Source organism: Pygocentrus nattereri, chromosome 28 (genome assembly GCF_015220715.1).
Source record: "Pygocentrus nattereri isolate fPygNat1 chromosome 28, fPygNat1.pri, whole genome shotgun sequence".
NCBI lineage: Eukaryota > Metazoa > Chordata > Actinopteri > Characiformes > Serrasalmidae > Pygocentrus > Pygocentrus nattereri.
The window spans coordinates 16,097,087-16,119,941 of NC_051238.1; the positions used below are offsets into that span (position 1 = coordinate 16,097,087).

A 22,855-nucleotide genomic window follows, 5' to 3' on the forward strand; every position below is an offset into this window, starting at 1 on the left:
GCACTGCAGGTAAAGTCCTTGGCTTGCCTTAGGTCTGTCCCAGAGGCAATCAAGATCTCGACACAGACTTTTTGCCACTACAGCTGACATGCAGTTGCCACCCTTACAATCTGCTGTAGTTTTGCTCTTGTTTGTCTCAGCAAAGGTCTAAACAGACATTTCTGTGCAGACCTGTTTATGAGCCACATCAATAAAATACTTTAAAATGTTTCATATTTCAAAACCTTTGGTTTGCTGAGTTTTAGGTGGAAAAAATTCCATTTGTTATACATGATTGCCAATGCTATGTCATCGCTGTACACTGGTACACTCTTAGAAATAAAGGTACTCACTGTCACTGGGGCAGTACCCCTCTTGTCACTGGGGTGGGGCCCTCAAGGGTATCTCAGTACATTTTAGTCAGGGAACTTAATTGTACCATAATCCATTGACATTATATTTTCTAACTTGTACTAACTCCCCACACCGTGTCTCGTCTCTAAGATTTTTATTTTTTTTTTGTTCTGTTTTAAAACATTAGTTCATGAAAAGGAACTTTTCACCTGGAAAAACTTATTTAAGGTTCACAACTGGACCTTAAACTGCTGTTGTACCTTTTAAGAGGACATTTACATTGTTTGCACCTTGATGAACAAAAATGTTCCTGCACAGAACCTTCATTTCTAACAGTGTAACAGCGTAAAGACTACACAGTTCTCAAGATTACAGTTCACAGTTCACAAGATTACGTGTCGCTTCCAAAAAACTGCTCACATCAGCCTGATTCTCTGTCAGTTGCACTGGTTACCCAGTTCTTTAAACATCCAGTTCAAGGTCCTTCTCTTGACGTTTAAGGTCCTGAAGAGTCTAGCACCCCCCAGGGCCTCCTGCAGTGGTCCCTGCCTTTAAACGCTCCACTTTTGAGGGCAGATCTTAGTGTTCTTGCCCATAAACTATGGAACTATGTTTCTCAGCAACTGCTCAACTCTGTTCTCCTTCAAAGTCTACCTCAAAACTTTCCTGTTTCCTGGGTATGTGAAAAGTGCTATAGAAATGAATTTTCTTTTTTATTATTGTTGAATACAATATGAGACATATCTTCGGGCTCCATGTGTATTTTTTTAGAATTTTGTGCAATAAGATGGACCTTAGTGAGGGTGCCCCTCGTAGCTAATCTCAGATTTAAGAATTATATTGAGCTAACATAGATAAGAGCAGGTAGGACTCCCTTCTCTTTACTCTGTGTGTGTGTGTGTGTGTGTGTGTGTGTGTGTGTGTGTGTGTGTGTGTCCGCATCTGTCCTTGCATCTTTGTGTGTGATTGTGTGTTTCCTTTCTCCTCATAATGAGTCTATTGATTTAATTGACCTCCATTAAAGGATGTAAAAGAGGTTTTATGATTAATTGGGGGGAAAATCAACTTGTAAATCCCAAGGGGGATGGGAGGGTTGTGAGAGAGAGAGAGAGGGAGAGTGAGTGAGACAGACAGAGATTTAATGGACTTAGGACATGGATATTGATTAGCTACCCCACAGCTAAATTAATTTTTCCAATCTTGGATTAATTAAGAGCCCCCTGCATGAGAGAAGCAGCTGTAAATAGATGCAGTTTGTGGCTGGGTCGAGAGAGAGAGAGAGAGAGAGAGAGAGAGAGAGAGAGAGAGAGCAGTTGACAGCACGCAAGGACGTTCCTCTAAATACTGGGCATGTGTCAAACCATTAAAATCACACCCCCCTCACACCCACAATGTCAAGTAGAAAATCAATTTGGAAATGTGATTTTTTTACATTTTTTTTCCCCTCCCCAAAGTGAAAGAGACGATTAACCTCTTAAAATTCATGAGGTTACAGTCCCAAAATAGCGTTGTTGGTTGCAGGACTGCCACTGGATTTCATTATGCATCCCGAGTCAAAAGTGTGTATGTGGTTTTTATGTCTGTTCACTCAAGTGCATCCATCAGTGTGCAGGAAGGTTGTAAAGTAACAGCACAATAACTGTTTAGCTCTGAAACAAAAAGTAAGGCAGAATGTAAAAGTGTAACTATATAAATAAAAAAGTAGGCATGCAAAAATGTGAGTTTGTTTAAAGGGGACGTGATTTCAATACAAGAACACACATCTGGGGACACCATGAAAAGGTTTTGGTGCTGGACTGTTGCACAAGTATAAGTAAGCCTGGCGTTACACTTCATAATTATAAAAATCCAAACAGTTTTAAAAATAGAGAGCATCGCACACTTAATGTCAGTCTTTCACAGAACATTTCTTATTTTGTTGTTATAACCGCTTCTCACTATTTGTCTAATTGACACCATAACATACATAAATAGTTTCAGCTATGAAAAGCCCTCAAAATCTCATTATCAGGTGATACAAACAAGGCTAAACTGGACCAGACCTGTTTGTGCTTTTATACCCACAAAAGAAGTCCAGAGAAAAATGCAAACTGGGGATGACTATGTGGTTGAAATGCAGATATTACAGTCAGAACTGGAAAAATACTGTGGTCCTGGCCCAGATGCAGCAAAATTGGTCCAAACCATGATATTACCACCGTTATGTTATAATTTTGATCTCATCCATCCACAAAACATTGTTCCAATAGCCTTCTGGCTTGTCTACATGATCTTTAGCAATCTGCAGATCAGTAGCAATGTTCTAATTGGGAGTAGCAACTTTTCTTGCAACCCTGCCATGCACACCATTGTTGTTCAGTGTTCTCCAGATAGTGGACACAAGAACATTAACATTAGCCACTGTGAGAGTGGGTTTCAGTTTCTTAGAAGTTACCTTGGGTTCCTTTGTGACTTCATGGACTATTACACGCCTTGCTCTTGGTGTGATCTCTATTGGCCTTGAATTCCCTTCATTTGTACACAATCTGTCTGACTTGATTGGAGTCCAAACTCTTTATAGATGGTTTTGTAACCTTTTCCAGCCTGATGAGCATCAACAATTCTTCTACTGAGGCCCTCAGAAATTGCCTTTGTTCATGCCATGACACGCCATTTTCATCAATACATAAATGAACCAAGTCTAATATTTTTGGCTCATTTGTTTAATTTGGTTCTTTAATCTACTTTTAGCACTTGTGTAAAAAATCTGATGTTTTAGGTCAAATTAATGCAGAAATGTAGAAAATTCTAAAGGGTTCACAAATTTTCAAGCCAAACTATATGCCACTGCAAACTATCAACTGAACTGAAATGAAAAAGAAAGTGACTCTTTGCTTGAAGTCAGCAAACAGCTCCTTTGTGTCCTCTGTACGCAAGGCATGCGTACATCTACTCACCTTTTTTCTCTCCTTCCTTGCTGTCACATTAGATAGACTCATTGACCATCTGACACTATCTAGATATTTTTACCAGGAGTGGCAAAGGGGTGGCAGGAAGATTCAGCAGGGTGGCAATGTGCATGTGCAAGTGGGGGGGTTGAAAGGAGGTTGGAGGTTGGACAATTGTTCTGCAGATCGCAGTTAGCAAAACCTCTCTCCCCTTAAAGGCAAAGCAGGACAGACAAGACAGTGTGAATGCGCAAAGGTGGGGGGAGTAGGGGGGAAGAGGTTGGACAATAGCAAAACAGCTCTCCTCTTAAAGGTGCAAAACCTCCCACACAGCAAGGAGGAAGCCAATGATGTAGCAGAAATTCTAGGGTGCCATGAGAGTTGTTGTAGTTGTTGTTGTTGTTGTTGTTGTTGTTGTTGTTGTTGTTGTTGTTGTTGTTGTTGTTGTTGTTGTTGTTGTTGTTGTTGTTGTTGTTGTTGTTGTTGTTGTTGTTGTTGTTGTTGTTGTTGTTGTTGTTGTGGTTGTGGTGGTGGTGGTGGTGGTGGTGGTGGTGGTGGTGGTGTTTAATGTGTTGTCTGCACATGCGTCGCACATCTACACGATTATTCTGAGGTTTTTAAGGTGATCTTTAAGCCATGTTAACAAAAAATGCATCCATAGCCTAAAGACTGGCTTGCTGTCCGTTAATAATGTTGACAAGCACTCGATCACCTGCTGTCTTGAGCTCTGCCTACATGTGGCACTGGATTGGTGTATAGATTTCACATTGTGTGTGTGTGTGTGCGGCCACCCCACCACATTTAGCCCAAAATGTCTCATGGTTGGGCCCTGATGTTCTCATCAAGCCTGGCCCATGGCCTTGTGAGACTAAAAGGTGTTTTTGTTGTTAGGGGCTATGGGGTGGGGGGGGTTGGTCATAATTTATTTTTACATCATTTTTTTCTGTCTTTACTCATTAGAATCAGTTGCTCTGCCTTTAAGCCATGATAAATATGGATTACCTCTTCTATCTGAATCCACTGTTTTGTGTCACATTCAATAAGCAGTCAAGGCTGACTAACACTCCTTATAACTTCAACATCAGTGGGCGGAGCAAAGCTGCTGTAGACTTAATATGCAGACAAATAAAGAGTTTATTCCAAAATGCTGCATTTCCATTTGTAACAAGAAGATGCTTAAAAAGAAGAGCACCTAACATATGTAAAACTAACATATAAAACATTTTAAGAATGAAGAAAGAAGATTTGTGGAAGTTTAATGCATTTTGGAATGGAAATCCATCACAAATGTTTTTTGTCACATCACAAATAATAGGACAGTATCAGCTGAGGAATAAAACATTTTAAAGCAGTGTTTATATACTGTTTTAAACCCTTTTATATTGTGTATATAAAATATGGTTATGGGTGTTTTCCATGGTTTGGGCCCTTTAACTAACAATCACCTTTAAGTAAATAACATGGAGAGAAAGTGCTGCAGTGTTGCTGTCTGTGTGTTTCTCTACAGCCTGGTGAAGCCCCTCCATACCTCCATCAAAGGCTTTTAATTACTGAGACCGATTACAATACGTTGGAGAGTGAAAGGACCAAACGCGGACCATCGATCACACAGCTGTGCTGATCAATCAGCCAAAGCATGATTACTGCTCCTGCCTCTGTCCATTACACTCTTAATAAGTCAACATTAAGTTCCTCCCATCCTCCGGCAAACACTCGCCAATTGAGCTCAGCTTACCTGTCTCTCCATTGACTTACTGCCCAGAGGGGTCTCAAACCTCGAATGGAAAGGAGAGATCATCAATGCACTTTTCTGCCCTTATTGAGATGCTACATGACTTTAGGAGGACACAGAGTTACCTTTGTTTAATCCATATTATTGTACTCTGAGCTGCCAGTTTATTGGAAACACCCACCTTGGACTTACACTCACTGGCCACCTTATGTGGTCTATTTTCCTTATAGGTCACTATATAGGTGTACAATTACACACTGTAGCCCTATTGCCATGTACAATTTGTCAGCCACCCTCTATTCTGCTCATCGTTGGTCAGTTTATTTTACCACAGGGCTAAAATTGACCAGATATTATTTGGTTGGAGGTTCATTCCCAACACGTTAGTGAAACTGACAATGGTGTATATGGAGCTACTGCAGGTGTTTCCAAATTGTTTTATTAGTTTAGACCTGGGCGGCACGGTGGCATGGTGGGTAGCGCTGTCGCCTCACAGTGAGGAGGGCTTGGGTTCGATTCCCCGGCCGGGTGACCGGGGTCCTCTCTGTGTGGAGTTTGCATGTTCTCCCCGTGTTTGTGTTGGTTTCCTCCCACAGTCTGCAGACAGGCAGGCAGTCCCTTCCGCCCGAAGACTGCTGGTATAGGCTCCAGCACCCCACGACCCTGACGGAGAAGCGGCTTAGAAAATGGATAGATGGATGGATAGTTTAGACCTGGAGCTGCAAGGCTTACATTGTTAAACCCTGGAAGTCAACAGTCAAACCTTTTCTGGAAATACTTCCCCAAAATTTCTCTGGACCCGTTCAAACTTACCCCAGATGTAATCGATCAGCTGAGACATGAGCCCAAATTTCGTTACTTTACTTTTTCACTGGAGCAGCACGGCTACCGTTGCTAACAAATTCTAGAAGTCAATAGTCACCCAAACCTTTTCTGAAAATACTTCCCAAAACTTCTCTAAACCCACTCAAACCACATCCAGGTGTTCATTAAGATTGTGCAGACTTGTTGATGTGGTTGATGATATAGTAGGACTAGAAAAATGAGTGAATGATGTGCATACACATGAAGAGCAGGTGGAATTGTGTTGCCTATTATCTGAAGTGGCTGCCCTCTGCATTCAGCTAGGTGGTGAAATTTAGTTCATTTTGTATAGATCACATTTAGTCAAACGGAGCTCCACACCACATCAACAAGTCTGCACAACTTTAATGAAGACACAGATGTGGTTTGAATGGGTGGAGAGACGTTTTGGGGATGTATTTGCAGAAAAGATTTGGGTGACAATTGACGCAGTGTTTGTTGGCTATATTAGATTTTAGCTCTAGTGCAAACTAAAGGAGCTAAATTTAGACACTGTTTCATGGCTGTTTGACTACCAAACCATTTCTTTAATTGTTTTTAATGTGTGAAAGGCTATATGTTTAGAAATAAGTATAATTTGGATGAATCAGAAGTCAAAACACTATTCAAAAAAAAAAAAAATTCAAACTGTATGCATTATATATATCGAACTACAGCTCGCACGTCATGTGTGGTACATTTTAGAGATTAAATTCTAGTGTTGCAATTTTTTATTTGACCAAAAATTTCATGAGCTTTTCAACCTGAAGCTACACCTAATCCTTTATTTTAGCTTTTAAAATTTTTAACCACAAACTTTCTGTGCTAGCTGAGTGCCTATGGGGAAAGTCACTATTAGGAAAAATATTGTTTGAAAAATGCTTCTGCTTACATTAATATGAGACAGACAGAGAGAGAGAGGGAGCAAGTAAGAGTACATGTGAAACTTTAATGATGTTTTATGCTTGTACATGTGTCTGGAAGAGGCAGATGTGTATTTGTGTGTGTGGGTGTGTGTGTGTGTGTATATGTATGTATTAGTGCATGTGCTGTAGCTGAGAGATGCAGGTGTGATTGGATATTGATCCATACTGCAATGTCACTGTGCAGCAGATTGACGCACATATATACATTCACTGCACAGCCTCTCTATCTATCTATCTATCTATCTATCTATCTATCTATCTATCTATCTATCTATCCCCCTCGTTTCGTGACTCTACCCCTGATTGTTTCCACCTGTGTTTCCGCCTCTTCATGTATTTAAAGCCTGTGTTTTCCCCTGTCTAGTCGCCGGTCTTTGTATTGGTCTTTATACTGTTGTTTGTTCTGGTTTGTCTGTCATGTCTGTCCCCCGATCAATCCGTGTTGGCTCTATGACCTTGGACCATTTAAACTATGACCCTGGATTTGCCCATAATAAAAGTTGCTTATCTCCGGATATGCATCCGCCTCCTCGCTCCCCGTTACGTACTTTTGATTCATAAAGTTTTGGTTGAAAACTAAAGGGTTCAAAGTCTTGAAACACCAAAAGAAAATTAATCATTCTGGATTTATTTTTCCCATGGTTTCTAGGTAGCCAAGATTGGTGAGGACTTCAGGAGCTGAACTGAAGGTCTAACATATCAGATTAACCACTAACAGAATTAAGAATGACAGAGGAATTAACCAATCATGTTTTGATTTACAACAGTTAGAATCAATTTAGGTATTGTATTTGATATTGTATTAATTTGTATTGTATTTGTCAAATTTCATATTTGAATTTGACTTTATTAAAAAAAAATTAAGAACAACACTGAACACGCTGGATGGCTGACAACAGAGACAGTGGTGCTGCATTAAATTATTCTACATTTTCCTGCATTTAAATTTTCAAGTAATGTCCACTTATAACATTTGTGTGGGTTTATGCCAAAAACAGCTATAATTCATTTTCAGTGACTATTTTCCAACGTCTGTCCCTTAGAATTAGACAAGTTGATTGTTATAATGCCTTTAAAACTTGTACATGTCAATCTCTGTTGTGATTAGTTGTCCTATATCGTACATCATTCAAAAATCTGAGGTGAAACGCTTATATAGTCAGTTTTAACAGGCCGACTTTAAGACTGATTGGATTTGCATTGTGCCTCATTCAAAATTAGTCTGGGTGGGGCAAAATGGAAAAGGCTAAGCCGCTGTATGTTGAGTAGGTGGATATATGCAAATGCATTGGTTTTTGCAATGTTACAAGTTTTCATATTTGGACTGTAAGGAGTGAATGGTATGTTTTGAAACTTTCTCAGTGTTTACATACCACATCAAACTCCTTTACTGTGTTTTATAAACCCAGACCATGATTATGAATCCATAGTAAACGGCATGTTGTTTGAAACTGACTCTGTGAAGTGTGTCACTCTAAAGTCTTTAAGATAAACATGCATATGCTGTTTTTAGCCTAGACATATTGTATATCACCTCATGCCTTTTAGCTGGATAAAAGTGCATTAATGAAGAGCTTGTGGGCTGATACTAAACAACTTCGTCATTGGCAGTAAAAGTTTTATTCCATTAAATCTATGAGTAAGTGTAAAATGAACTTGACTATAAAATTTGCATTTATCTTCTTATATATTATAGCTGTGTTCTGCCTACCTAGCACCAGAGATCCTCAGGAAGAATGGCATCTGGTGTCTGGTAACCTTTAGCCACCTGTAGAGCAGATATATTTTGGACTAAACACATACAAACTCCAACCAAATTGTAACTCCAAAAATATAAGACGGATTCTACACATCCCTGTAATGAAGTGCAGAGTGTATGAATGTGAGAATCCAAAACATGACAGGTGTTTGATTCACATGTATGTGGTAGCTATATTCGAGCAAGCGGGCCACATCTCAAATACAAAAGGGCAACTCTGCAAGCATAAGACATTTCAGTATAGTAACCAATCACCTCTGTCAATTGTATTAAAAAACAGTGCTTTGGATTTACTCGATTCAAATTATTACACATTGATATAATATGCAGTACATCAACACATTTTCCATATCTGAGTTTACTCTGTATTGATACACCATATTTTAGTCATGTGCAACAGATGCACATATTTAAATTAATTTAATCCAAACAACTGTTTTTCAGTGTTTTGAAGATTTAATGTTTAATGTAAAGCAAAGCTGTTTTCATAAAAGTTGATTTATTTGAAGAAAAAAAAAACAAACCTCTAACTTCCCAGATCTGCAGACATATGGTCAAATGAATCATTCTCTCTCTCTCTCTCTCTCTCTCTCTCTCTCTCTCTCTCTCTCTCTCTCTCTCTCTCTCTCTCTCTCTCTCTCTCTCTCTCTCTCTCTCTCTCTCTCTCTCTCTCTCTCTCTCTCTCTCTCTCTCTCTCTCTCTCTCTCTCTCTCTGTGTGTGTGTGTGCTGAATTGTGGTTATTAATTAAAATTGGAAGCGTTCTTTATGATATTTGCAGACCTTCAGGCTGTCAGTCTTCCAGACGTAGGCGAGTAAACTTTAGACCCCCGTTCACACAGTCTTGGCGATCCTCTTAATGAAGAGGGAGCGAGAGGATGAGGAGGGTGAGTGGGGGCATGTAGGGGCCGAAGGTTTCCTATTGGCCGTAACTTCATTTGAGAAATAAAAATTGCAGACCATTAGGGCTGGCGAATGGAAGCTCTTTTTATTGAGCGTGGTGCTTTTATGATAATTTAATAAGTGGTATTGCCCTGGCAGGCTGCGGGGGCCTTCAAGCAGAGGAGGATGGAGATGGAGTGTCTCCAGGGTGACTCAGTGGCATCCCACACACACGCACCATCCTCTGTTGCCACGGCACTCCTCATCCTCAAGTCCTGATGAGAGCTTAAAATGACAGTTCAGCCAATAATTACATTTATACAACTTTCCCTTCACCTCAAGTGTAGCTGGTCATCCAAGACATATTCTGTGCCTTTAGTTTTGCACTAGAGCTGCAAGCTTAACATTCATTATTTTGCAGAATTCGGAGACCACCTTTCATTTATTTATTTTTCTGTCAAAACGGCCATTAAGTACAAGGTTTTTAATTTCTCAGGACCCACTACTAAGGGGATGTAAGATATTCTATGTGTAGACAAAGAAAAAGGAAAATAAGTGAAAAACAGACACTTCCAAAACTGAGCTCAGATTGGAGTAACAATGTAGAGAAAATAGAACTCCTAACTGTGCAAGACCTGGTAGACCACCAAAACTGCCACCATGAGATAAACAGAGCTTAAAGCTCTGTGATCTTTTGAGAGATGAGAGAATCAAGCTTCACTCTTGTTTCTGATCCGAAAAAGTTCACAAGTGTTTCTGTCCGTCCTTCCACTGCGAGAAGACCACCCCATCCATCTTCTAAGCCACTATCCTTCTGGGTCACAGAAGGTGCTGGCAGATACACAGACATATACACTCACACGCAGCGGCAAATTAGCATGTCCATTTGGCCTGACTGCATGGACTGTGGGAGGAAGACAAAGCACCCAGAGGAAACCCACACAGACATGGGGAGAACATGCAAACCCTGCACAGAAAGGGCCCCGTTTGCCTGGCCAGGCAATCAAACTGCACCAGCTTGCTGCCCTGAGAAAACAGCCCAACACCAAGAAAACAATGTGAAACACTATGAAAGGATGTGTAGCTTTCAAGAAGCCCTTCCTGATAAAAGTCAATAGAGAACAAAGAAGAAAATTTGCAAATCAAACAGGAATTCTGCTGCTTTTCTTAGAACAATGAACTGGACCTCAGCAGCCCAAAAAATATTCCTACAGATTTCTATGAAAAACTGAAAGTATGACCTGTAAAAGAACTAAAAAGAACTGTAATAAAGGCAAAGAGTGGACAGTACCTATTGAATAACGTGGTATTATATTTTAGTTGTTGAGGCTTCTGTATAAATTTCTGTTAAATAAATGTTTTTTATTTTTAAGCGCTGAAAACTGAAAAAAACACTTATGTTTCATCTCCTGACTCTTTCACAGTGTTGTAGCTAATAAGCAATGAAAACGTATAGCCATAAGTTGGCATTAGACTGACATACTGTTCCCTGTAATGAACAAATGGAGAACAAGACAGATTAATTATGTCTGGACTTTAACAAATGCAAAAAGAAATTAGCTCAACTAGTCTGTTGGTAGCATTAGAAGTAGTTGGGAGAAACACTTGTGGGCTTGGCTTGTGCTGTGTGTGTAAGGTCGGAAATGCTCTGGAGTCCCATTTAGGTTTTGACCAACGACTTATCTACAAAATGTGAGGGTTAATGATGACAAATAGAAGTGCAGAAACCTTGTAGTAAATCCCAGGAAGTGAAGGCCAAATTCCATATTCTGTGGAAAAAACACAAAAATCAAAAAAAAAGAAAAGAAGTACTGCTATATATGGAGGTTGCTGGGAAAGGAGGATGCTGCTTGTTTCCTGAGAAAACCACATCAACCCACTGCTGCGCTCCCTTCACTGGCTTCCTGTAGCTGCACGCATCAGATTTAAAACCCTGATGCTTGACTACAAAAGCCAAAAATGGACCAGCCCCTACCTACTTGATGGCAATGGTGAAATCTTAAACTGTATCACGAGCCCTTCGAGCTTCGAGTACAGCTCTGCTTGACCCGCCATCCTTCAAAGGCACATGGAAGACAAGCTTCAAGACTGTTGTCTGTACTGGCATCAAGGTGGTGTAATGAACTCCTACTGGCTGTCAGTACAGCAGAGTCTCTTGCTGTCTTCAAACACAGACTGAAGACACATCTCTTTACACAGCACTTAAACGAGCACTGAATTAAGTATTGATTGTAATGTATTGTACTGCACTTATGTATTGTATTGCACTGCTCTGTGTTCAACTCTGTTCCATTTTCTCTTGGTATCAACAGTGACTTTTTGTTTCTAGCAGTATCTGAGCTCAGGACTAGCTTTCTCTCTAATCTATTGGTAACTAGCAAAGATACTTTTTCTAGATAGACAAAGCACTTCTTGTCGATCTGGTTAAGAGCATCTGTTAAATGCTATAAATGGAAATGGAAAAGCACAGTGGTTAATGAAGAAATCAGTGGGGGGCACTAGCTACTTCAGCATAACATCCTAACACTTAATCACCACTATTTATAACTAGGAGATCAGCGCAGGAAGGGGGAATATCAAGTATCTTGTGACTTTCATTAGAACACTGTAAAAATGGCACATTTTCTTTAAGTAAATAAATTTGTTTTCTTGAACTTCAAATAATAAGTTAACATAACATAAGATACACATTTTGTTTCTACTACTGGAAATTAAGTTAAGTTACTTTTTAGGTTAAGACACTATTTTCTACAGCAATTGTCATTGCATTTCATTGTGTCCTCATTTATGTTATCAGATATGTAATCACATGAGTGATGCTAGAGGAGGACCATTTTAAGTTCTATAAAGAACCTTAAAGTTCTTGCAAGTGGGATGTGAAAGTGGGAAGAACCTTTGTAAAGTCCTTCTAAAAATAAAGGTGCCAAAAAAGTTATTTCTGTGATGTCATAGAGAAACCATGTTTGGTCCCCTAAAATGTCATTCTGTAAATGGTCCTTTACATAACCATTTTTGTAAATGACATCTATGAGTGTGAAGAAACTTTTCAAAGTATAAAGAACCCCTACATAATGTAAGAGTTCTAGCAAAAATCCTTAAAGAGGGATACAGTCTTTATATCATGTGAAGTTTCTTTGAGCATTTAGAGGGTTCTTCGCACTCATAAATCTCTCTTTTTCAAACATTGCTCTTCAAGGAGCCAAAAGTGGTTCTTCTATGGCACTTAGTACATGGTAGCCCCACTCTATGAGTTTTTATGGTCAACAGCTTAGTGACTTACAGTTGACAGGGGAAGATCTAGCAGGACAGAAATTTCACAAACTGACTTGTGACCAAAGTGGTATCCCATGACAGTGCCATCTTTAACATCACTGAGCTCATCAGTACGACCCATTCTACTGCCAGTGTTTGTCTATCGAGACTGCAAGGATATGTGCCTAATTTTATCCACCTGTTAGCAATGAGTGTAGCTGAAACACCAGAATTCAATAATTAGGAGAGGTGTACCAGTACTTTTGTACATACAGTGTATGTATGTCACACCACTTGGAATCAGTGCTTATAAATGTTCATGTAGTTGTTATGAAGGCCTTATGCAGCTTAGTTCTATTACAGTCAAGCTTCTTCATATGGGATGAGGTCTGATACTATATAAAATATATGGAACATATTATATAGTGTGTGTGTGTGTGTGTGTGTGTGTGTGTGTGTGTGTGTGTGTGTGTGTGTGTGTGTGTGTGTGTGTGTGTGTGTGTGTGTGTGTGTGAGATATAGAAAGGTCAGTACCTACATGCACACCCACACACATTCCTACAAAAACATCTCACCCTCCACTGCCACAGCTTGCATGAGCTTGTATGAGAGAAAGTGGTCTTGTCCAGTCTGGTCTGCTAGTGCTGTTATTAGCAGGATATCGATCTGGAGCTGTTACCACCGCTTCCTGCTGACATTATCATTTCCCAGAACTAGAGAGAGAGAGACAGAGAGAGAGAGAGAGAGAGAGAGAGAGAGATACAGTAAGGCATACTGAACTATTCAGGATAATTTAAACGCTGCTTGTGTAAACATATGCCTTTCCCTTGTGGATCTTCTTTTATCTCTTGATTAATAACGGGGTGATGGGACAGAAACACTAACTCAAGTGGTTCGTTTCATTATTGCAAGAGACGGGTTTGCAGACATTTATGACTTTTACATCAATTCCCTTACTGTTTTATAGATGAATCCCTGTAATCTATAATTTCAGCTGGCAGAATAGTACTGTAGTAGATCGCTGCACAAAAGCTTCCTTAAAAGATAGAAAAAATAAGACATTTTTCTTTCTTTTTAGAGGCAGGAGGGATGCTGAGGCTCGGATCCCTGAAGGCTTTGATGTAGAGGACGCTGCTTTAAAAATACACTTAAACAGAGCTGTAGTATTTCATTTGTTCATTGTATAACCATAATTCCATATTCAGTGCCCTCGGTCCTAGTATTCTGTGTGTGTGTGTGTGTGTGTGTGTGTGTGAGTGGGAGAGAGCGAGAGATGTAGAGAAATAGTAACCATCGTGCTGCAGCTCATTACATGATGAATGCTAATTTCATAGCATATAATTACAGAAATTGATTATTTCCACCACATGTGAAAGGCTCACACACACACACACACACACTCTCAGGCTGCAGCACATGATGGCAGCACTTAGATAGTTTAGCAGGGTCTTTATATGGTTTCCATACCAACAGTTTTACTGTATTTAACCTCCACATTCTCACCATTTAACATCCATCCAGGAACCCACAGTGGATACTGTTTTCTCTCTCTCTCTCTCTCTCTCTCTCTCTCTCTCTCTCTCTCTCTCTCTCTCTCTCTCTCTCTCTCTCTCTCTCTCTCTCTCTCTCTCTCTCTCTCAGCTCAGCTCAGCTCAGCTCAGCTCAGCAGTTTTATTGGCATGACTACATCACATCACAGCATCTTACTGAATGATACCTTCTCTGTTTCTCCTTCTTTCTCTCTCTTCATATATGTATTCTCTCTCTTTTCATGTATGCCTCTCTCTCTCTCTCTCTCTCTCTCTCTCTCTCTCTCTCTCTCTCTCTCTCTCTCTCTCTCTCTCTCTCTCTCTCTCTCTCTCTCTCTCTCTCTCTCTCTCTCTCTCTCTCTCACGTCCACCTCCTAGGTTAAGGACCCTCCAAGCGTAGTTCCCATTAATTGCTTCTTTAAATTATTAACACTAATAAATATTTCACAGACAAGGGCCTCTTTGAGTGACATCACACCTTTATCAGGCAATTACATTAATGATTTAATTGGCTGTACAGAATGATGAATAGGAGCATAATTAGCAAAGAGCTCTCATCACAGACCCTCTGCTGAGCTCCCTAATAACCCAACACACCTATGTCACCCGTGGGGTACCGCTCACCTGTACAGCAGGGTAGATGGCTACAGGGAGCCCATCCTTCACCTTCAGTCAGACATTTTAAATGATAACAATCACACTTACCAGGCTTTACAGCTTAGAGATGAACACTCATGGAATCAAGAACAACAATCCTACACTAGTCTATCGGAATCTTTCCTCACTGTCGTTCAATTAGAGTTGCTTCAGCATAATTGATTCAGCTTGTTGATACTGATGGTGAGGTCCATGTTCTTAGGTGCTTCAGAGCCGGGTTAAAGGGAGCCTGCCCACTTATTTATTGCATTATACCAAAACATGACTGCAAAATACTAGAGAGAGCACACAACAAAGTTTTAAGTGAGAGCAAGTGTAATTGAGATAAATGGCTAAAAGGCTTAATTAAATGTTTATTTATGGGTGCTTATAAATAAAAATCTATTATAACATTATCTTGTTTCATTAAATATAGTTTGAGTCATTTATGCAGGAACTTCTTTTAATTTTGAGAAAGTAGAGGGAAGTGTTAAAGTAAAAAGTCAACAAAAACTTTTCAAAAAACATATATTTGGCAGCAGAATACTGCCAAAACCTACTGGCAAGCTGATCAGATGATCATTGGCTGAGTGAAGCAGTTAGCACTCACAATATATATAAAGTAATGTTACAAAGTCTTTAAAAATATGAAATAGAAACATTTTATGTTCATGCTATTTTGTGTCTGTTAAAGGGCACATATCATCACATTGTCTTTACTCTTTTAGTCATTTTATAGCACATAAACATTTTTAAGTTTTAACATGTACTGTTTACTCGCCAGCCCATACAGTCCATATATGTAAATTTAACTTGTTTTGAATTACCTGTTTTCTGAGGTCACAAAAATGAATGCATTTAGAGTACATGTATCTTCTTATTCAGCAATTTAAGCTTCCCATTCAGGTGGATGTGATAAGGAGTGTTTCAGCTTTTTCTGAATGAGGCACATTACAGTGCAGCCAATTAAATAGCTGTGAGTAAAAAAAGGTTGTAAATCTGTCATATAAAACAAATAATGACCTCTAATGACGCCCCTGCTCACAAGCGCCCTCTCATGTCTGACACCTGAGAAGACATCATCAGTTGGGAGTTCTTCCTCACTATAAATTCTCTGGCAGTTTCTCTTTTCCAGGTTAAAAAGGCAAAATATGGCTCTTTCTTCTGCTCTACTTGGCTTGATCTCCACTAGATCAAACACTTGACATTTCTTGTGTAAGGCAAAATGTTTTGTGTGTGTGTGTGTGTGTGTGTGTGTTTGTGTGTGTGTTACACTCATAGCTGCCTCTAACAAACACCTTTATCTCACTATTAGCTTCTGCTGGAGTGCTGTGACGTTAGATCATTAGCAGTGCAGTGATGGGGCATTTAGCTACAGCTCTCTGCCAACATGCTAACACCCTAACAGCAACACAGAAATGTGTTTTTCCGTAACAGATGTTTATCAGGGTGTCACAGCAGGTGTTTGAGTCGGTGTTGATTCAACAGTCTTTAGATAAAATCTACCTCAGAGCCCTCCTTAGCCCCATGGTCCATTAGCTGTGGGCTAGCTCTCCTGAAGCTTTCAAGGAGACAGTTGTAAATATTGCTGCAAGGCATAGTTTGTTTGCTAATCAGGCCTGGTGTAGGTAATATGATGCATTTAATTTGATTCAAAACATGTCATTTATCTCAGAGGAAATGTGTATGATAACCTAATGCCTTAAATATATACTGGACATTAGCAGGGGTGCCGATATGTTTTCTGAAAGTGGTCCGAGGGCAAAAGATACATAACCAAGGTGTATAATACAGGGGGTCTTGAGAGGTCTGGGACCTCCCAATTACTTTCTTGGACCCCCTGTATCAAAATCTAAATTCCAGCGGGTCCCTGAAGATAAATTGATTATGAAGTTCATTTGGTGGAAAAGACACTCAAATATAAATTGAGGGGAAGGTTATTGTTTAGCTACTTCTCCCCTAATCAAGGAGTCTTTGGTATTCTTAACTCTCCAGACGTGTAGCACTGGTCTGCCTCAGGGTGGCGCTGTAGCAAATTGGTTCAGCTAGTTGGTCCTTCATCCCCTAACTGTAATTATGCCTGGGATATCTCTGTAAAGCTTTACAGTATGCCTTATGATATTTGTAAGGAGTGGTAGAAAGAATGAATTGTTAGTCTTTTCTCAAACCAAAGACAAAAGAGGAGTTGTGTAAGATCTCAACTGATATGTAGAAGAGTACATTACTAAACTAGAAAAGAGCATTTCCATAAGAAGAATTGCCAACCATGCAGTAGCCAGCCAATGTCCCCCTAAATACAAGGGGGTATTTCACACATTGGAAGAAACAACATAAAATAAAGAGTAAGTAGGTTTTCAAATTTACATTACACTTTATTCTCGTTCTAAAATACTTCAAATACAATTATTAAAGGATAATAAGAATGCAATTAATCAGAACACAGAGATATGTTTGGTGAGGGTTTGGTGTCACTGGCCACCTTTTTATCCACAGGCCACATTTTGAGCAGCCCTGCTAAAGAGTATCTTAGTTTCAAACCAATCACTGCAAATTACATCTGTGTTTACAATTGCACATCACTGGAAAAGTAGAAAATAAGACTATTTAAGGTTCAGATCTTTAGATGATCTTTTCTCTGTAAGGAGAAACACAGTCAGATCAGATAACACTCTACCATTTCCATTTTATCAGAAAAGCTACAGTGCTCGTTTCTCCTCAGATTACTTTATCTATTTCTCTTTTCAGGTTTCCAGCTGGAGAGCAGATGACGAGAGTGGATTTTATTTCTGGGCAGATGTCTGCTGATGATACTCCACTTTAATAACGTGTCTGAAATTTGGTTTGAAGCCGCATGTGTCATTGAACTGTTGATAACATAAGCAAGCAAGGTGCTTCCACAGACGTCACCAGAATAAGGGGGAGAGTGGGGCAAAACCTGCGGGGGAAATGTAAAGCAGACTCAAACAGAACATGTATTTGATAGTCCCGTGTTCTCATAGCAATGTCTTTCACACATGTTACATCAATCAGACAGACGTTTCTTAAGTTTCACCATAAGTTCTGTTTATATACCATGAAAGTAATATTTTTACACAATAAGTGTTTATTAATTACTGGGCTAAGAAGTCACAGAATATCGATACTACTTTAATCACCCTCTAACTGCTGTAATGTAGCACCATTTGGATGCATATAAACAACTCACACTGACAGGTAGGCAGGCTAAATTACAGCAAAGTCCTTAATAATGTGGGTAGTGTCTCCTCATGACAGGGCTGGTTTTAACACAGTTAATGGCCTGAGTAAAGATAAGATCTCCCATTTAAATTCAATTTTTTTTGCAGATTCACGAGAAACATGCAGTAGGTATCATGCAAAGTATATATCAGTTTTATCATGGTAATATTTGCAGTTGTACTTTGTGATTAAAAATGAAAATAGTATATCTAGGATAACTTGTCAACAAGAGTTGTTTTAAATAAATAATGTTTTTGACTTTACAAGACTAGTCCAGGGGTCGGTAACCCAAATGTTAAGAAGAGCCACTTTGTTCTTTTAAAAAGAATCAAACCACCTTAGGAGCCACAACATTTTATGTCGAAGTAACGCATCAATAATCTTGGCTGAAAATATATCTCACTTTGTGCTAATGTTCTGGTATAGACTAAGAAATATAAATGAAAATGCAGACTTTCCTTGCTCTGCTTTAAGCTTTCACTCAGCTATAGCTGTTTTTCTCACATCTCTAGCAGGAAACTTTCCTTCAAAATCGAACAGTTTCTTGTAAGATGTCTCTTAAAGTTTACAAGGCAGATGTCAGCTTCTCATTCACCAGCTTCTGGTTCTAATTTAAATGGCACCTGAGGTGGCAGAATATAACTGCTGCACAGTTTATGATGGAAAAGGACAATTCAAACAAGAGGCTTATTTCAGCATTGTAACCTTTTAGTGTTTGACAGTTTCTTGTTGCAGGTTAATCATATCAGGAAACCAGCTGGAGAGCCTATGCAAATAAGGCTCAATCCCATTTCTTCTTTTTTCGACCTTGTTTTTGAGTGTCACCCTAATCCCTTGGAGTTACAAGGGGTAGTGGTTGAAATCTTGCCCTACAAAATGGGACAACCCTAAAATTAAAAAAAAACTAAAAACCTAACAGCTACTAGCACTGCTCTGTAGGCAACACTGCTCGTCTGCAGAGAAAGAGAAAGAATAACTGACATTACATTTAGGGCATCATATACTTTCAAAGAGGGGGTATAAAACAATTATTTATTATCACCCACTCCTAATTCTTTGGTGATACAAAACAGAAGTCAGCTATGCCCCAGCTTCTTGTTTGAATTTTCCCGCTCCACCTTAAATGGTGCAGCAGTTACATTCTGGCGCTTCAGGTGTCAGAACTGCTGGACTATTTAAGGTGAAACAGGAAGGTTAGCTAGCTAGCTGCTGAGACATTAGCATGCTCTTAGTGATTTTTTTGTGCTTGTTATGAATAAAACAACCATAATACATTGACACGACATTAAACTGAGATGATACGATAGTTATTGTAATTTTATAATGCAAAATAATACTTACATTTGTGGGTTTCTTTGGTTGCTTGCGCAGCCATCTTGCAGGTTTTCTTATTTTTTTTTCATAACACTGCTTCTCTGCACTGCTATGGTGACCAACAGTCTGCACAACAATCTTCAAGGTTAAAGGTTGATGAATTAGCAGTTATGCATTAACTCCAGCGTTTCAGATTATTTATTATTAAATCTGTTAGAACAATCAGCAGAGCTTTATTGCAAAGGATTATTTTATTTGTACCTACAAGAAAAAGTAAAAAAGCTCAATGTTGCCGACCCCTGACCCAGCCTTTTACAGTTAACCACATCTAAAGGGTACGTTGTACCATTTCCACTCATGAGGTTTTGTCATTGAATGGCAGATGTTCAAAACAACGTTTACATTTTTTTTTTTTTAGAACAATTTTAAATTTAAGAACCATTTTTGCCAACTGTGTTTGCGCACTGTGTAATTAGACCTCCACATTTAACCCATATGTGCAGTGAAACACCCACATACATGCACACTAGTGAGCACACACACTAGCGTGAGTACACTTGCCCAGAGCGGTGGGCAGCCCTAGCCACGAGCAATTGGGGGTTAGGTGCCTTGCTCAAGAGCACTTCAGTTATGGAATGTAAGCCGAGGGGATAAAACCAGCAACCTTCCGGTCACAGGGCTGGTTCCCTAACCTCCATATCTAATAGAGATGTGTATAAAATGCACATATGCATTTAATAAAATGCAATAATAACATTGCTCAAATGTTTTAAACCAAATCAACTCCCTTTTACAGCTGCCCCACATCTGAATGGACTTATCATGGGGTTTATCAGACATAGAGCTAATTGTGTGAGAGAATGTATATCTTCTCCACAAGCCCTTGTAGCCAGCTTATAACTTTATGATATTGCTAAAACATGATTTAGGGAGCTGTCAAATGAAATAAAATTATATTTAAAATATGCTAGTAAAGTCTGGCTTTCAAAAGCTTGTTTGATGCAACATAGCAATAAGGTTTCTTCTGATTTTCCCATTGTTTTTAAGCTCTTTGAAGGGACTACAAAGGGGCCTATAATGGTTCAAGCAGATGAATAGGCAAAATAATAGCACAGAGACTCAGAACTTCAGTTTTCAAAATTAATCACACAATATGTGGTTACTTTTCTCATTTCATTTCCATTAATAATGCTTTCTGTATCAAGACGCCAGCAAACCGGCTTGTTTGGAAGTGGACGCAAGATGGTTCTCCGTATCTAGAATTGTAAGAAGGGTCCAGCAGACAGGGATGTCTGTTTTCACAGAGATAATTAATAATGCAAACCACTGCAGTCGACTGATAGCACTTAACACAAAAAACCTTCTACCTGCTGAGGTCATCCGAGAGTGCTCACACACACACACACACACACACACACACACACACACACACAGACACACACAGAGGACACAAAAGTGGTGGAGAGAGTGGAGAGGTCAGCTGCGTTGTTCTTGTAATGTCATTGTGTTTCAGTGCATTGAGACACATTTAAGCCGGTTAGTATTCCACTCACTCTGCCAAACGGTGCTTTAATCAGTTTTATGCATCGTTACTGAGGATGTAATACCTACTTATCTTGTGTCGTTGCCAGGACTGTACACAGGAGGGCAAAAGCTACAATTAATCAGGAAATTAAGGAGATTTGTCCTTCAGCATACTGTGGGGCAGACACACCTCTATAAGCCAGTGTTCATGAAGATCCAAACGACATGCTCGCAGATGTGGCTGTAGCTCCTAATGACCACCAGAGGATGCTAAAAGGAAAATCATAACATGAGGAACAAAAGAACAAATGAGAGCAGGTGCTGCAAATGTGTGTGAAACTCCATTTTTTAATATTGTCATCGTAACTCAATTTATTAATATTGTTCTCCATATTACAAGCCTGATTTCATCCACTGGAAGTGAATTCTGTGCTACAAGGCAATTCTGCACCTTCCCCATTAATAGATGTCTCAACAGCTTTTACACAGCCAGTTTTGGCCCCTGGTAATATTAAACCCAACGAGAATAACAGAAATGTATGAATTATAGTTTTAAAAAAAGCTTTGTTTGTCTTAATTGGCCACTGTTTAAAAACTTTCACCGGGGTGGGACCGCTCAGGTCACTGGGGTAGTACTCTCAAGGGTATTCAGTATTTTTAGCTTAATTATGGGACGTAATTATGTTTATAGTTGCCTTGACTCCATACAGCCGGTCTTGATTCCAAGCCTTTTTATTTTAATTTTCTGTTTTAAAATAAAAAGTAAGAAAACAAAAAATGTCAAATATGCCTCTCTCTCTAGTCTACCTGTAAGAGGTATGTATTTATTTAAGGTACTCAATTCAAGTGACAACTCTTGTAGTTTTTAGGATGTATTTACATTGTTTGTACCTTCATTAACAAAAATGTACCTGTACAGTGTCTTTATTTTCTATAAGTGTACGGCAGTGAAAAGTCCCTTATCATGGAAAACTGAATTCTCCTTGTCATACACTCTCAGAACAAAGGTACAAAACTGTCACTGGGGCAGTAACCCTCTTGTCACTGGGGTGGTCCCCTCAAGGGCACATCTCAGTACTTTTAGTCAGGTTTAGTCATGTTATAATAATCTGTGGTTGGACTGACTCCACACACCTCGTCTCATCTCCAGGTTTTTTATTGTTCTGTTTTAAAACATTAGGTTATGAATAGATACAAATATGTACTGTTCACCTGGGAAAAACAATTGGACATTAAAACCACTGTTGTACCTGTGAGGGTATGCTTCCATTGTTTGTACCTTGATGAATGAAAAAAATTCCAAATGTTCCAACCACTCCTCCAACAGGTGTGGGTATATGATTTGTAGAACTCCCTGATATCGAATCAGATACCGTACTGAGTAACCTCCTTAGAATTAAGCATGTGTTAATGCAGTGTACTTTAACAGTTAAATCATTATAGTTTTTTATAGGTTTTTTTTAATCACATGCATTAACTTGCTATGCTATATTAGTTACCCTGGAAAGAGCAGCATTGCAGTGGAGAGAAGCAGGTTTTGTTCCATGTCAGAAAAGCACTTTTCTACAGCTGTTAGTAAAGTATGTTTCATAGTTTTGTTCTCATCTGTCTCCTTCAATAGCAGTTACAGTGACAGCAGGAATCACAGTCAAAGCTAATGCATCCGAGGAGCTCAAGTTTCATGTTGCCGAAGTCTTTTTGGCTACTTGAGCTGTAGTTGAATGTCCTCTAAAGTCACTTTCGGAAATCTTGTTCTTTGGAGACTCTGAATGTGGGCTTGAATAGACCATTGTGTGCAGACATACACATACGAAAATGCTCGGTTCATGCTAGATGAAATGCTGCCCTTACTTACAGTTCTTTCTATGGACACTTTCAAATGAAGCTGTTTTATTCAAAATAATACACAGCATGCATGAGTACAGAGCAAACATGCTGAGAAAGTGAGCTACAGCAGCGTTAC

At 39.3% G+C, this 22,855-nt stretch overlaps 1 long non-coding RNA gene across 1 annotated transcript in view; it reads left to right on the top strand.

Moving 5' to 3' along the window:
* Positions 1–21,559, top strand: part of LOC108425045 — a 33,637-nt gene extending 12,078 nt beyond the window's left edge. The window contains exons 2-3 of the long non-coding RNA XR_001857677.2: positions 17,563–17,705; positions 21,000–21,559. This is a non-coding gene — a long non-coding RNA (uncharacterized LOC108425045). The remainder of the gene's footprint in view (positions 1–17,562; positions 17,706–20,999) is intronic.
* Positions 21,560–22,855: the final 1,296 nt, after the last annotated feature.